This window comes from Micromys minutus (genome assembly GCF_963924665.1).
Source record: "Micromys minutus genome assembly, chromosome: 29".
Classification (NCBI taxonomy): Eukaryota; Metazoa; Chordata; class Mammalia; order Rodentia; family Muridae; genus Micromys; species Micromys minutus.
Genome location: NC_137964.1, coordinates 10,027,579 through 10,044,758, shown reverse-complemented (window position 1 = coordinate 10,044,758; position 17,180 = coordinate 10,027,579). Strand labels below are relative to the sequence as shown.

Here is a 17,180-nt window from a genome sequence, read left to right as displayed (position 1 = left end):
TCATACACATGCTCTGGGGATTCCATAACCCTGGGATTCTGCACGTGCATCCTCTATGCTGGTGAAAAACATGTTTGGTCCTTTCTTCTTCCCCCACCTTTGTGATTTCATAATGGTCCACAGTGACTTGGAGAGCACCATCGCCGGAGAGAACATTGTAGGTTGTAAAAAACATCAGCTAATGTGTTTTAGATGCCTGTTTTGAAAGATAGCTTGAACATGTGATTATTAAAAAGCTACACATGGACCCCTCGAAACTTGCAGTTCAATATTTCATACAATGTGTTCCTAAGAGGTTCAAGTTGTAATGTCAACTTCTAGTTTCTGCTGTTCAGAAGCACATTAATCTTGTATCTATCTTGACTCCTGGTCTGTTTTTTTTCCTCCTTGTAGCAGTAATTATAGATATGTAAAAATGAGCAAGGATATACCAGACCAGTACACACGATCAGTTAGTTTCCCAGTCATACATTCATAAAATTAATGTTCATAAGCTTTAAAGTCATAATCTGGATTCTGCTATTAGTTCACGCTAGTCCAGCCAGTTCCCAATTACATTATTTTAATAAATCACAATTAAATAAAATAATACTTCATTTTTATACTACTTCCCTTTTCTTTTGATGCTACTTATCAGAAGTGTATCTTGATATAATTTTATGGTATTATATATTACAGAAAATTATAATATACATTGATATATATGTTTCATATGGGACAAACATTTATGAAAAAGAAGGCAATGAATTTTCAAAATACCAACAATGTGTTTATAGGGAGGAAAGTGGAAGAGAAAGTGATATAATTATAATCCCAAATAAATAAATACATAAATAAATAGATGTCTCCTGGCTATTATTTTACAAAATTTTGGTTATTGGGATTCTTGAAATATGCAGAGTACTTTTTCAAGTGACCAGTATTGTTTGCTATTATTAGTTCATGTGCACATAGCCAGAAGTATTTCTTTATGTTATGTCTATGATGTCTAGCATCCCGTACTGACAATTCTACTTTTATTTCAAGGGACTGACCACTTACAGTTCAGTTATTGCTGAGGTTACATAGTGTTTGGTTTCTGTGTCTAGCTCATACCACTGATTACAATTTCTACATTCATGTGCATATGTTTGTTGACACATTCCTTGAGATTGAAGGAGTGAAGGTGTGTATGGTAGGGTTTGGGGGGAGGAAAAGGAAATGAGAAATACTATGACTGTATTACAACCTCAGAAGCAAAACAAAAATGTTTCCTCTGAGTAAAAAATTTACATGTCTGGTTGGTTGACATTGCTTTTCCTAGATTCCCCCCCACAACTCTTTTTCCCTCTTTCGAATAGGACTGTATCATCCACACATTGGTGTGGTCTTCCTTCTTGGGTTTCCTATGGTCTCTGAGTTGTTTCCTGGGTAATCTGGGCATGTTTATTTGGCTAATATCCAATTATCAGTAAGTACACACCATGTGTGTTCTTTTGTGACTGGATTATCTCATTCAGGATGATATTTTCATGTCATTGTTTTTCATAGCTGAGTAGTACTCCACTGTGTAAATGTAACACATTTTCTGAATCTATTCCTATGTTGAGGAACATCTGGGTTGTTTCCAGCTTCTGGGTATTATAAACATAGTGGAGCATGAGTCCTTGATATATGTTGGAGCATCTTTTGGGTATAAGCCCAGGAGTGGTAAAACTGGGTCCTCAGGTAGACTATTTTAAGTTTTCTGAAGAACCACCAGACGGTTTCCAGAGTGGTTGTACCAGCTTGCAATCCCACCAACAATGGAGGAGTTTTGCACCACATCCTTGCCAGCATCTGGTCTCATCTGAGATTTTGATTTTAGCCATTCTGACTGGTGTGAGGTGGAATCTCAGGGTTGTTGTGATTTGCATTTGATGTTGAACACGTTTTAAAGTGCTTCTCGGCGGTTAGAGCTTCTTCTTTTGAGAATTCTCTATTTAGCTCTGTACTCCACTTTTAATATGATTATTTGGTACTCTGGAGTCTAACTTCTTGAGTTCTTTGTATATGTTGGATATTAGCCTTCTATTATAGTAGGGTTGGTAAAGATCTTTTCCAAAACTGTGGTTTGCAGTTGTGTCCTATTGACAGTTTCCTTTCCCTTCAGAAGCTTTGCAATTTTTATGAAATTTGATTTTTCAATTGTTGATCTTAGAGCATGAGCCATTGGTGTTTTATTCAGGAAAAATTTCCATGTGCCTATAGGTTCAAAGTTCTTTTCCACTTTCTCTTCTATTAGATTCAGCATATCTGGTTTTATGTGGATATTCTTGATCCACTTGGATTTGAGCTTTGAATAAGGAGATAAGAATGGATCAGTTTGCATTCTTCTGCATGATGTCCAACAGCTAAAGCAGCACTATTTGGTGAAAATGTTCTTTGTTCCACTGGATGGTTTTGGCTTCTTTGTCAAAGATTTATTGAACATATGAATGTAGATTCATTTCTGCGTCTTCAACTCTATTCCATTGCTCTACCTGCCAGTCTCTGTGGTGTTTTTGTTTTTGTTTTTGTTTTATCATGATTGCTCTGTATTACAGCTTGAGATTGGGGATGGTTATTTCCCCAGAAGTTCTTTTATTATTGAGTATTTTTTTGCTATCCTGGGGTTTTTGTTATTACAGATAAACTGCTCTTTCTATCGCAGTGAAGTTTTGAGTTGAAATTTTGATGGGGATTACATTAGATTGCCTTTGGAAAGATGGCCATTTTTACTATGCTAATACTGCTGATGCCTAAGTATGGGAGATCTTTCTATCATTTTTCATTTCTTTCTTCAGAAGTTCTTGTCATACAGATCTTTCACTTGCTTGGTTAGAGTTACTTCAAAATATTTCACATTATTTGTGACCATTGTGAAGGGTGTCATTTCCCTATTTTTTCTCAACCTATTTATTCTGTAACTGAAGGAAAGCTACTGATTAGTTTGAGCTAATTTTATTACCAGCTACTTTGCTGAAGTTGTTTATCAGCTGTAGGAGTTCTCTCATAAAGTTTTGGGTGTCACTTATGTATAGTATCACCCACAAACAATGATATCTTCACTTATTTCTTTCTAATTTGTATCCCTTTGATCTCCCTTGTTGCCTAATTTTTTCTGGCTAGAAAATTGAGTACAATATTGAATAGATAGGGGAAGAGTGGGCAGCCTCGTCTAGTCCCTGATTTCAGTGGGATTGCTTCAAGTTTCTCTCCATTAAGTTTGATGTTGGCTATTGGTTTGTGGAATATTGTTTTTATTATTTTTAGGTATAGATCTTGAACTGATCTTTCCAATACTTTTAACATAGGGTTGCTATATTTTGTTAAAGGTTTTTTTCAGCATCTAATGAGATAATCTTTTTTTGAGTTTGTTTATATAGTTTATTATGTTTATATATTTCCATATATTAAACCATCCCTATATCCCTAGGTTAAAGCCTACTTGATCATAAAGATTGATCATTATGATGTTTTCTTGGATTTGGTTTTCAAGAATTTTACTGAGTAATTTTGCACCAGTATTCATGAGGGAAATTGGTCTGAAGTTCTCTTTCTTTGTTAAGTCTTTATGTGGTTTAGATATAAATGTAACTATCTTCATAAAACGAAATGGGTAGTGTTTCTTCTGTTTCTAGTTTATGGACCAGTTAGAGAAGTATTGGTATTACATCTTCTTTGACAGTCTGATAGAATTCTGCAATAAAGCCATTTGGTCCTGGGTATCTTTTTGGTTGGAAGACTTTTAATGACTGCTTCTATTTCACTAGGGATTATGGGACCCTTTAGATGACTTGTCTAATCCCTATTTAGCTTGGTATGTGGTATCTGTGTATAACAGCATCCATTTCATCCAGATTTTCTAGTTTTGGTGAACATAGGCTTTTGTTGTAGGATCTGATATTTTTTTTTTAATTTCTTCGGTTTCTGCTGTTATGTCTCCCTCTTCATTTCTGATTTTGGTAATTTGGATACTCTCTCTGTGCTGTCTGGCTAGTCTGACTAAGGGCTTATCTATCTTGTTGGTTTTCTCGAGGAACCAGCTCATGGTTTGTTAATTCTTTGTATAGTTTTCCTTATATCTACTTGGTTGATTTCAGCTGAGTTTGATTATTCCTGCTGTCTACTCCTCTTTGGTGTATTTGCTTCTTTTTGTTCTAGATATTAAGTTTCAAACTTGATATTAAGCTGCTAGTGTATGCTCTCTACAATTTCTTTATAAAAATACTTACAGCTATGAGTTTTCTTTTTAGAACTGCTATCAATATGTATCATACATTTAGATATATTGTGCCTTCATTTTTATTAAATTCTAATAAAGTCTTTATTTTATTTTATTATTTCTTCCTTTACCAAGTTATCATTCATTAAGCTTCCATGTGTATGTGGGCTTTCTGTTGTTGTTATTGAAAAACAGTATTAATCCATGGTGGTCTGATAGGATGCATAGGATTATTTCAATATTGTTATGTCTGTTGACACCTGTTTTGTGACCAATTATATATGAAGTTTTGGAGAAAGTACCCTGAGGGGCTGAGAAGAAGATGTATTGTTTTGTTTTAGGATGAAATGCTTTGTAGATATCTGTTAAATCTATTTGGTTCATAACTTCTGTTTGTTTACTGTGCCTCTGTTTATTTTCTGTTTTCATAATCTATCCATTGGCAAGAGTGGGATGTTAAAGTCTTCTACTATTATTGTGTGAGGGTCACTGTGTGCTTTGAGCTTCAGTAATATTTCTTTTACAAATATTGGTACCCTTGCATTTGAGGCATAGATATCCAGGATTGAGAGTTCCTCTTAGATTTCTTTTTGATGAGTATGTTTTGTCCTTCCCCATCTTCTTTTTAAAACTTTGTTTGAAAGTTTAATTTATTTGGGTACCAGAATGGCTACTCCAGCTTGTTTCTTGGGACTATTTGCTTGAAATTGTTTCCAGCCTTTTACTTTAAGGTAATGTCTATCATTGTTGCTGAGATATGTTTCCTGTATGCAGCAAAATGCTGAGTCCTGTTTGCATATCCAGTCTGTTAGTCTATGTCTTTTCATTGGGGGAATTTAGTCCATTGAAGTTAAGAGATATTAAGAAACAATGATTTTTGCTTCCTGTAATTATTGTGATTAGAGGTGGAATTATATTTGTGGAGTTTTCTTCCTTTGGGTTTGTTGCAAGAAGATTCATTTCTTGCTTTTTATTGGGTGAAGGTTCCCTCTTTTATTGGAGTTTTTCTTTTATTGTCTTCTGTAGGGCTATATTTTTGAAAAGATATTTTTGTTCACCTAGAAGAGCTTTGCATTGTGGGAGCTCCTTTCTTTCTCACTCCCCAGCCATCTTAGTGGCTGATCTTGGTTGGTGGTTGTCTAACACATAAGGCAAGAAGATGGTGGCCACAAAGAAGATGAAAGTCTCTGGAGTCAATCAACTCCAGGCTCCAGCTTGTTATGAAGAGTAGAAAGTACATGCTGGGTGCATACAGACTCTGAAGATGATCAGACAAGGCAAAGCAACAATCATTATTCTCACCAACTGTCCAGCTTTGAGGAAATCTGAAATAGAATACTATGCCATGTTGGCTAAAGCTGGTGTCCATCACTACAGTGGCAATAATATTGAATTGGGCACAGCGTGTGGGAAATACTACAGAGTGTTCACACTGGCTATCATTGGCCCAGGTCATTCTGATATTATTAGAAGCATGGCAGAATGGTCTGGTGAGAAGTAAACAAAGTTTTCTCTTAAAACTTTGCCAGAGCTCCTTTTGAAAAAAAAAAAGATATTCTTATATTTTGTTTTGTCATGGAATACTTTGGTTTCTCCCTCTATGGTAATTGAGAGTTTTGCTGAGTATTGTAGTATGGAGTGGCATTTTTTGTTCTCTTAGGGTCTATATGAAATCTGCCCAAGATCCTCTGGCTTTGGGAGTCCCTTTTGAGAAGTCTTTTGTAATTATGATAGGTCTGCCTATATATGTTACTTGACTTTTATTCTTTACTTCTTTTAATATTCTTTCTTTATTCTGTGCATTTGGTGGTTTTTTTTTTTTTAATGTGACAGGAGGAATTTCTTTTCTGGTCCAATCTGTTTGGTGTTCTGTAAGCTTATTGTATATTTATGGGCATCCCTTTCTTTAGGTTAGGGAATTTTTCTTCTATAATTTTGTTGAAGAAACTTACTGGCCCTTTGAGTTGGGAGTTTTCACTCTCTTCTGTAAATATTATTCTTAGGTTTTGTCTTTTCATTGTGTCCTGGATCTTTTGAATGTTTTTGAGTTAAGAGCTCTTTGCTTTTTGTATTTTCTTTAACTGGTGTGTCAATGTCTTCTATGGTATCTTCTACACCCAAGTCTCTCTTTTATATCTTGTATTCTTTTGGTGATGTTTGCATCTGTGACTCCTAATCTGTTATCTAGGTTTTCTATATCTAGAGTTGTCTCCATTTGTGTTTTCTTTAATGTTTCTGTTTTCATTTTTAGATCCTAAACAGTTTTGTTCAATTCCTTCACTGGTTTAATTGTATTTTCCTGTATTTCTTTAAGAGATCTATTTGTTTCCACTTTAAGGGCTTCTACTTGTTTACCCGTGTGTTCTGCTGTGTTTCTTTTTTTTAAATTTTGTTTACAACTTTATTTTAAAAAAGAAAGATAAATGTACAGATTTTAAGCAGTTTTAGCATAAAAGTATACAATACATTTTTGTCAGTACTTGTTTTTTTTTTTTTAAAGTTTGATAGTGTGATTACGATCTTACTAGTTACAATGAGCATAAAGTACATGTAAAACAAGATGTAACCTGGAAATAGTCTAAGTTTTCTTGGTGTGTAAAGATTTTTTTTTTTACAATGCGCAAACAGTACATGTAATACAGGGTGTAACCTGAAATTTGTCCATGTGTTCTTGGTGGGTAAGGATTCAGCATGACTATTTTTTTTTTTTGATTTGTTTTGTTTTCTTTATTTCTTGGACTTCACACAGTCTGTGAGTTGTTTCTGGGGGAGTGCAAGCCTCTGGGGTTAGCATCCCACTATCAGTGACTGCATATTATGTCTGTTCTTTTGTGACTGGGTTATCTCACTCAGGATGATATTCTCTAGATGCAGCCATTTTCTTAAGAATTTGGTTAAGTCATTGTTTCTGGTCGCTGAGTAGTATTCTATTGTGTAAATGTACCACGATTTTTGTATTCATTCATCTACAGAAGGACATTTGGGTTCTTTCCAGCTTTTGGCTATTATAAATAGAGCTGCTCTGAACATTGTGGTGCATGTATCTTTGTTGTGTATTAAAGTGTCTCTGGGGTATATGCCCAGAAGTGGAATAGCTGAGTCTTCAGGTAGTACTATATCCAATTTTCCGAGGTATTGCCAGACTGATTTCCAGAGTGGTTGTACCAGTTTACAACCCCACCAACAGTGGAGAAGTGTTCCTCTTTCTCCGCAACCTCGCCAGCATCTGTTGTCATCTGTGTATTGGATCTTGGCCAATCTGACTGGTTTGAGGTAGAATCTCAGGGTTGTTTTGATTTGCATTTCAAATGATGGCTAATGATGTCGAGCACTTCCTTAGATGCTTCTCAGCCATTCGATATTCCTCAATTGAGAATGTTTTGTTTAGCTGTGTACCCCATTTTTTAATAGGGTTGTTTGATTCTCTGGTGTCTAGCTTTTTGTGTTCTTTGTATAATTTGGATATTAGGCCTCTATCTGATGTGGAGTTGGTAAAGATCTTTTCCCATTCTGTTGGCTGCTGTTTTGTTTTCTTGACAATGTCCTTAGCCTTACAGAAACTTTGCAATCTCATTAAGTCCCATTTGCTAATCTTTGACCTTAGAGCTTGAGCCATTGGTGTTTTCTTCAGAAAATTTTCTCTGTGCTTATGTGTTCTAAGGTTTTCCCTACGTTATCCTCTAATAGTTTCAGTGTATCTGGTTTAATGTGGAGATCTTTGATCCACTTACACTTGAGCTTTGTACAAGGAGATAAGAAAGGGTCTATTTTCATTCTTTTGCATGCTGAGTGCCAGTTGGACCAGCACCATTTGTTGAATAGGCTGTCCTTTTTCCATTGAATGTTTACTGCTTCTTTGTTCAAAATCAGGTGACCATATACATGAGGGCTCATTTCTGGATCTTCTATTCTATTCAATTGATCCACATGCCTATTTCTGTACCAGTACCATGCAGTTTTCAGCACAATTGCCTTGTAATATAGCTTGAGGTCAGGGATAGTGATTCCCGCAGATGTTTTTTTTTTTTTTTTTTTTTTTTTTTTTTTTTTTTTTTTTTTTTTTTTTTTTTGTTGTTGAGGATGGATTTTGCTTTTCTAGGTCTTTTGTTATTCCATATGAAATTGCACATTGATCTTTCCAATTCCATGAAGAACTGGGTTGGAATTTTGATGGGGATTGCCTTGAATCTGTAGATTGCTTTTGGTAGGATGGCCATTTTTAAGATGTTGGTTTTTCCAATCCATGAGCATGGGAGATCTTTCCATTTTCTGAGATCCTCCTCAATTTCTTTCTTTAGAGGTTTGAAGTTCTTGTCATACAGGTTCTTCACTTGATTAGTTAGAGTCACACCAAGGTATTTCATAGTTTTTGTGACTATTGTGAAGGGTACCTTTTCCCTAATTTATTTCTCCACATGTTTGTCCTTTGAGTATAGGAAGGCTACTGATTTGTTTGAGTTAATTTTGTATCCAGCCACTTTGCTGAATTAGTTTATCAGCTGTAGGAGTTCTCTGGTGGAATTTTTGGGGTCACTTAAGTACACTATCATGTCATCGGCAAAGAGTGATGTTTTTATCTCTTCCTTTCCGATTTGTATCCCCTTGATCTCCATTTGCTGTCTAATTGCTCCAGCCAGGACTTCCAGTACTATGTTGAATAGGTAGGGGGAGAGTGGGCAGCCTTGTTGAGTCCCTGATTTTAGTGGGATTGCTTCAAGTTTCTCGCCATTAAGTTTGATGTTGGCTGTTGGTTTGCTGTATATTGCTTTTATTATGTTTAAGTATGGACCTTGGATTCCTGTTCTTTCCAAGACTTTTAACATGAAGGGGTGTTGTATTTTGTCGAATGCTTTCTCAGCGTCTAGTGAGATGACCATGTGGTATTGGTCTTTGAGTTTGTTTATATGGTGGATTATGTTGATGGATTTCCTTATGTTAAACCATCCCTGCATCCCAGGGATGAAGCCTACTTGGTCATGATGAATGATCGTTTTGATGTGTTTTTGGATTCAGTTTGCAAGGATTTGGTTGAGTATTTTTGCATCAATGTTCATAAGTGATATTGGTCTGAAGTTCTCTTTCCTTGTAGGGTCTTTGTGTGGTTTAGTTACGAGGGTTATTGTAGCCTCAAAAAATGAATTACGTAATATTCCATCTAATTCTATCTTGTGGAATATTTTGGAGAGTATTGGTGTTATGTCTGCAATAAATGTCTGATAAAATTCTGCACTGAACCCGTCTGGACCTGGGCTTTTTTTGGTTGGGAGGCTTTTAATGACTTCTTCTATTTCTTTACGTGTTAGATTTTTTAGGTGGTTTACTTGGTCCTGGTTTAACTTTAGGATCTTGTATCTGTCTAGGAATTTGTCCATTTCCTCCAGATTTTCCAACTTTGTGGAGTATAGGTTTTTGTAGTAGGATCTGATGATTTCTTGAATTTCCTCAGTTTCTGTTGTTATGTCTCCACTTTCCTTTCTGATTTTGTTAATTTGGATACTCTCTCTTTGCCCTCTAGTTAGTCTGGCTATGGGTTTATCAATCTTGTTGATTTTCTCAAAGAACCAGCTCTTGGTGTTGTTGATTTTTTCAATGGTTCTTTTTGTTTCTATTTGGTCTATTTCTGCCCTATTTTTGATTATTTCTTGCCATCTACTCTTCTTGGGTGTATCTGCTTCCTTTTGTTCTAGGGCTTTTAGCTGTGCTGTCAAGTTGCTGATGTATGCTCTCTCCAGTTTCTTTTTGGAAGCACTTAGGGCTATGAGTTTTCCTCTCAGTACTGCTTTCATTGCATCCCATAGGTTTGGGTATGTTGTGTTTTTGGTTTCATTGAATTCTAGAAAATTCTTAATTTCTTTCCTTATTTCTTCTTTGACCCTGCTATCGTTTAACAGAGCGTTGTTTAGTTTCCATGTGTATGTGGGCTTTTTGTTGTCTTTGTTGTTGTTAAAGACCAGCCATAGACCATGGTGATCTGAGAGGATGCATGGGAGTATTTCAATCTTCTTATATCGATTGAGGCTCGTTCTGTGTCCAATTATGTGGTCAATTTTCGAGAAGGTGCCATGGGGTGATGAGAAGAAGGTGTATTCTTTTACTTTAGGATGATATGTTCTGTAGATATCTATTAATTCCAGTTGGTTCAAAGTCTCTGCTAGTTTTACAGTGTCCTTGTTCAGTTTCTGTTTCCATGATCTGTCCATTGGTGAGAGTGGGGTATTAAAGTCTCCCACTATTATTGTGTGGGTTGAAATGTATTTTTTGAGCTTTAGTAGGGTTTCTTTTATGAATGTGGTTGCTTTTTTATTTGGAGCATATATGTTAAGGATAAAGAGTTATTCCTGACAGATTTTCCCTGTAATGAGTAAAAAGTGTCCTTCCTTATCTTTTTTGATAACTTTTGGTTGGAAATTTACTTTATTCGATCTTAGAATAGCCACTCCAGCTTGCTTCTTGGGGCTGTTTGCTTGGAAGTTTTTTTCCCACCCTTTTACTCTGAGATAGTGTCTGTCTTTGTCTCTGAGATGAGTTTCCTGTATGCAGCAAAATGCTGGATTTTGTTTATTTATCCAGTCTGATAGCCTATGTCTCTTTATTGGGGAGTTGAGTCCATTTATGTTAATAGATATCAATGAATAGCTGTTTCTGTTTCCTGCTATTGTTGCTTTAGTGGGTTGAGTTGTGTCTGTGTCTTTTTCTTCTTTTGGTTTTCTTGCTTAGGAGTTTTCTTGTTTTTACTAGGATGTATTTCCCCTCATTGTATTGGGTTTTCCACCTATAATTCATTGTAGTGCTGGGTTTGTGGTCAGATATTGTGTAAATTTAGATTTGTCTTGAAATATCTTCATCTCTCCATCTATGGTGATTGAGAGTTTTGCTGGGTATAGCAGCTTGGGCTGGCACTTGTGCTCTCTTAGGGTGTGCATGATGTCTGTCCAGGCTCTTCTAGCTTTCATAGTCTCTGTTGAGAAATCGGGTGTGATTCTGATTGGTCTGCCTTTATATGTTACATGACCTTTTTCCCTTACTGCTTTTAGTATTCTTTCTTTGCTTTGGGTACTTGGTGTTTTGACTATTATGTGTCGCGAGGTATTTCTTTTCTGGTCCAACCTATTTGGAGTTCTGAAGGCTTCTTTTATGCTCGTGGTCATTTCATTCTTAAGGGTAAGGAAGTTTTCTTCTACGATTTTGTTGAAGATATTTACTGTGCCTCTTAGTTAATACTCTTCTCCCTCTTCTATTCCTATTATCCATAGGTTTGGTCTTCTCATTGTGTCCTGAATTTCCTGGACATTTTGGGTTAGGAGCTTTTTGTTTTTTGCATCTTCTCTGGCTGTTTTGTCTATGTTTACAATGTTGTCTTCTGCCCCCGAGATTTTCTCTTCCATCTCTTGTAGTTTATTGGAAATGCTTGCTTCTGTGGCTCCTGATTTCTCTTCTAGGTGTTCTACCTTTAGGGTTATCTCTTTTAGTGTTTTCTTTATTGTGTCAATTTCCGTTTTAAATTTTCTCTTCCATTCCCTCATCTCTTTGGTTCTGTTTTCCTCTAGTTCTTTGAGTTCTTTGAGTGTTTTTCTTGTTTCCTCTTTAAAAGCTTCTGATTCTTTTTGCTTTTCCTCCCGTTCTTGTTTAAGTATCTCTATCAACATCTTGAGGTATGATTTCAGGTCTGCATCTTCTTTTTCTGGAGTGTTTGGCATTCCAGTGTTTGCTGTTATGGGAGAGCTGGGTTCTGGTGTTGCCAGGTTGTCTTGGTTTCCTTGGGATATAGTCTTTCGCTTTCCTTTTGCCATCTTGTTGTCAGTGATATGTTCTTACCTTTCCCTTGTATCTGGTCTATGACCCTGGATCTCCACTGGTCCAGGTGAGGATGGTCGGAGCCCTGTTCTGCGCCCCAAAGCCGCCGGGTGAAAGCAGGGTGGGGGCGCACTTTCCGTGCGCACTCCGCAGAGATCTCTCTGCTCCCTGGCTGCCCAGATCTCCTACTCACCAGTCTTTAAAACTTTAGGAACTGCTGGTCTGGGTGGCAGATGGACCAAGCCCTGTTCTGCGCCCCAAAGTCTCCTCTCCTGTATTTCTTTAAGGAATTTATTTATGTCCTTCTTAAAGTTCTCAATTATATTTATGAGATAAAAGTTTTAGATCTGAATATTGTTTTTTATGTGTGTTGAGGTAGTCAGGGTTTGGTGTGTTAGTTCTGATGTTGTCAAGTAACATTGGCTTTTTTTTTTTTTTTTTTTTTTGGCTTATAATCTTATGCTTGCCTCTTGCCCTTTGGTTATCTCTAGTGCTAATTGCTTTTGCTGACTCTGAGTAGATCCTGTCCCTCCTGTGAGCCTGGTTGTATCAGAGCTTTCTCTGGGATCCTGTTATTCTGGGATCCTGAAATCCTGAGAGCTTTTGATCCTAGGTACATCAAAGCTCCAGTGATCCTTGGTGTATCAGATCTTCTTTAAGTCAAACTTCCTGTGGATGTTGTAGGGAAGGCAGCATCCCGGGTCCACTCTGGGCAGAGATGTAATCTGGAAGGTACCCATGCCTCTGGTTGGGCAGAGGTGCCTATGCTTTTGGATCTTGAGGGTCCTAGTTACTCCAGGTGTTGTGGCAGATGTTGTAGCATTACTTGTGATCCTGGGTGCATCAGAGACCCAGTGATCCTGGGTTGTCAGAACTCCTGGGAGTCCAGGTTCCTCTGGGTGTTATAGGAGTTGATGGGAAGCCAGAGACCCAGCCAGTCTGCTTTGGACTCAGGTGCAAACCAGAAGTCTGTACTGCAGCTTTAAAACATTCTTTGTGGTAGAATAAAGTGTCCTCTGGAATATGCCTTTCTTTGTTAGGGTTTTGTGCTGTGAAGAGACATCATAATCATGTGAACTCGTATAAAGAAAAACATTTAATTTAGGTGGTTGACAATTTCAGAGGTTTACTTCATAATCTTCATTATGAGAAGAAGCATGGCAGAATTCAGGCAGGCGTGGTGAAGAAGCTGATAGTTTATGACTCTGTACATAGGCAAAATATAGAAACCCTCAAAGCCTGCCCTTACAGCGACACATTTTGAGTTTGTTTTGTTTTGTTTTTTGCTGCGTATTATAATGCTAAGTGCGGGCCACCAAGAACTGGTTGCCCCAGAAAGAAGAGAGCCTGCACATAGACCCAAATGAGCTTTGTGACCTTGTCCTCAAGTTATTTTTGATTGGTGAATAAATATGCCAACAGCCAATAAAGGAGAAGAGATATTAGTGGGTTTTAGAGTTCCTGGGCCTGGTGAGTGGGCAGAGGAGAACCATGAGAAAAAAAAGCCAAGGAGGAAGAGAAAGTAACCATGAGTACATGGCCCCAAGGGCTAGTTGGAGTTAAGAGGAGCCCAGATGAAATATAGTAATAACTCAGGGTTATTGATAGGAAGTAGATTTTAATAGCATAGAGGGTAGGTATCTGCCTAGCTCTAGTGCTGATTAGGGCATATTATAAATATAAAGGTTGTGTGTGTTTTATCCAGAAATGTAATAGTCAAATGCAGGGTAGAGAACTTAGGTCAGGATTAGATAATTTCAACAGCAGAAACACACACCAGAAAACAAGATAATATATTCAACAAGTGATACTAAATTTCTGTATATAGAATAATGCAAATAAATCTCTATTTGTCACCCTGTACAAAACTTAATTCCCAATGGATTAAAACCTCAGCAAACTCTAAACATGGTGAATCTGAAGCCTGGAACTCATTTGCAGAGAAAAGACTTTCCGAACAGAATAACATTTCTTCTTGACTTGAGATTCCCTACTCTATGTCTTAGATTATGTTGATGAGGTTTACCTCTGGGGTTTTGTTCAACTTCTTACAATCTTCATTTCTAAGTTTATCTCCATTTGCATTTTTAGTGCTATGATTTCATGAACTGGTTTTTATAATTTTATTCTACTGTTTGTGTTTTTAAAGGCTTCATTCACCTTTTATTCATGTCCTTATTAAAGTCCTTGAACTTATTTATGTTTTAAAGTTCTTCTCTTGTGCTTTGGCTATATTCTATTTCTCAGGGTCTACTCTAATACGGTTGCTGAATTTTGTTGAAGAAATATTGTCTTGGGTGTTAATGATTTTGGTTTTGTACTTGTATCTGACTTTGTGATGACTGTGATTCCAGGTGTTGATATCTGGACTTGTCTTTGTTAGGTTTGTTATATTTTATTTTTTAGTTTCTGTTGTTCTCTCTAGATCATAAGAAAGTGTGTGGCCTTGGGTATTGTTATTGGGAGTGCATCTGATTCACTGTCAGGTGTGGCTAGGTGTGAATTTTGGGTAGAATCTGTCTCTTGTTACTGGGAATGACACTAAGTAATAGGAATAGCTAGAAAAAGAGATTGAGAGGGTGCTCAGAAAGAAAAAATCAGGGTCCCCTAATGATATGGCAGAGTTCCTCTTATTCAGAGACAGGGTAGAAGAACAGACCCTTTAAAGGGATATGCTGCAGTGTTGTGGATGAGAATGAAAACATTGCACCAGAGTACAAGGAAGACAGCAAAAAACACTTACTTGTGTCCAGCTTTGATGCAGCTGTCTGGGATCCCAGGTAGGGAGTGCTTTGATTTATTGGTTACTGACTTAAAGAAGTTGAAGTAGCATAAAAGAGTGAACCAAAAAGGTTCTCATGAAAGAGATAAGCTGGGCCCATTGCAATATTTTTGCATAATTTCCATAGAATGGATGTAGAATCAGAGGACTGGTACTTGGAAATAATCTGCGCTTGGTTGCAGATGAGACAGAGTAATTTGTCAGAAGTTTCTGAGGTATAGAGTGTTTCTAGGTATTGGTGACTGACTGTGGGGCAATTGGCCAGTGGTGAAGGGTACTCTGGTTCTTGGTCGAGATAAGTGAAGCCCCAAGAACATTAAGTGAGATGGTAGGCACTTCTTAGTTTTCCCAAGGAACAGAGCTCCTTCACGCAACCTACATCACAACTCCCCATAAAGTGGCATCAGTCATACCAAGTGGCATCAGCCATGTCCCAAGACCCTCCTCCACAGGTGAGGTAGGGTCAGCCACACCCCAAGACCCTCCTCCACAGGTGAGGTAGGCTCAGCCATGCCCCAAGACCCTCCTCCACAGGTGAAGCTGTGACTACACTCAGGACAGAAGCAGGACCAGCCCCGAATATGTAGACAAGGTTTTCCCAAGCCCTCAGGCCAAACCAATAGGAAGCACCTGATGACAGACTCTGAACCATTCCACTAACCCCATATATACATGAGGACTGCATATGAGTAAAGGTGTGTGTGTGTGTGTGTGTGTGTGTGTGTCTGTGTGTGTGTGTGTGTGTGTGTGTGTGTGTGTGCAAGAATCTTTCTGCCATCTGGGAGCTTCTGTTATAAGAGCTCTTAACACTGCTGTTTGGGAAGAGATTTCTTCTCCCAAAGCTTCTTGCACCCCATGCCAGAGCCTCCTGCTGGCTTGGTTCGGCCTGGCCCAGCACCACGTGGCAGCGGTGGAAACAGGGGCAGGCTGGACCCAGCAGTGGAAGCAGCTTTCCCTCTTTGCCTGAACCAGTGTGCCCAGCCAGACCCAGCAAAGGAGGTGGCAGAAGCCACTCCTATCTCTGACTAGAGACCTCTGTGTGGGCTTCTGGCACCCAACTCTACCCAAAGTACTACAAAATACACAAAGTAATAGGAGTGGGCTAGGGTGGGGAATGTAGGGTCCATGGAATAAACCTGAGTTGGTCATGAGGTTCCCAGTGTATAATATAAGGACATGACCACTACAAGGTATATCAGAGGGGAAGGTCATTATTGTAGATATTGAATAAGAGAACACCAGAGGCATCTGGAATTGTTAAAAACAGGGAGAGAATGTAATAAACATGATCATTAGACTGAATTTGGCCATGATAGGAGAGTGAATGAGACAGGGAGAAAAGGAGAGGAAGGAGATAGAAATAGCCATGTGGGGGGGGGAGAAGAAGAGGAAGAGGAGGAAGAAGAGTAGAAGGAGGAGGATAGGGAGAGAGAGAAAAATATATAAAAAGAGAGGGCCAAGGGAGGGGTGAGCAAGTGGGTCAATAGAGAGTCAAGGAGCATAGGGCCTAGGAATGAGAAGATGTGGGGAAGGGAAGCCCATGAGCTGGAGAAGTTTAGGGCCAGGGGGAGTTATAAGTAGAGATAAGTGATAAGAAGGAAGATGCCAGCATGGGTTTGGTAAAAAGTACTTGAAATGCCAGGAAGGCTTGAAGGTCAGCATATGTTTTGTTATGCTAATATGCACCAAAGTTATCCATTTGTCCCTGGTTCTTTTGGACTTGAAACCCTGATGTCCCCAGGAAAAGAAGACAGAGAGTTAGTATGTGCCCCTGCAAGATGAACTTTTGTATTTGGCTGCTCTATTTTCTTTTTCTTTGTTGTGAAATTGAGTTTATTATTCTTGAGTTATATATATATTGGAAATATATATATATATATATATAATATATATATATAATATATATACTAAACGATGAGTTCATTTTTCATATCCCATTTTATTTCCACTCAGAAACTAGCCCATGGACCCTTTGTTTTCTATCCTGGGTGAAAGGTACTATACTATTGCTGATTCACCTGACCCAGTTGCTTAAGGCTGGCTTCAAACAGACACAGAGGGAGGCTAGGTAAGGCCTCAGCAGAGAATTGTGTTCCTTCAAGTAGAAGTCTGGAGAGCAAAAGGGTGGGGGACTTATCTCTGCCCTTTGTTCTCCATACTTGTATGACTCAAAGAACATGTGTTCAGATGGTAAACAAACAAACAAAAACAAATAAGGCCACAGGGCCCGAAGTCTCACTCTCTTCCTGTTCTCTACCATGGAGAAAGATCAGGGTGAAAAGGAGAGGGAGATCCAGGGACACAGGCCTGTTGAGAAGGCATTCCAAGTAGCTGGGAAGCAGAGAGATCTCTGCCGAGCGCACGGAAAGTGCACCACCT

General features: G+C 38.1%; 1 pseudogene across 1 annotated transcript; it reads left to right on the top strand.

Annotated features, from left to right (window-relative positions):
• Positions 1 to 5,384: 5,384 nt before the first annotated feature.
• LOC308439485 (large ribosomal subunit protein eL30-like) lies at positions 5,385 to 5,726 on the top strand (annotated as a pseudogene). Its single transcript has one exon. The product of its transcript is annotated as a large ribosomal subunit protein eL30-like (transcript).
• Positions 5,727 to 17,180: the final 11,454 nt, after the last annotated feature.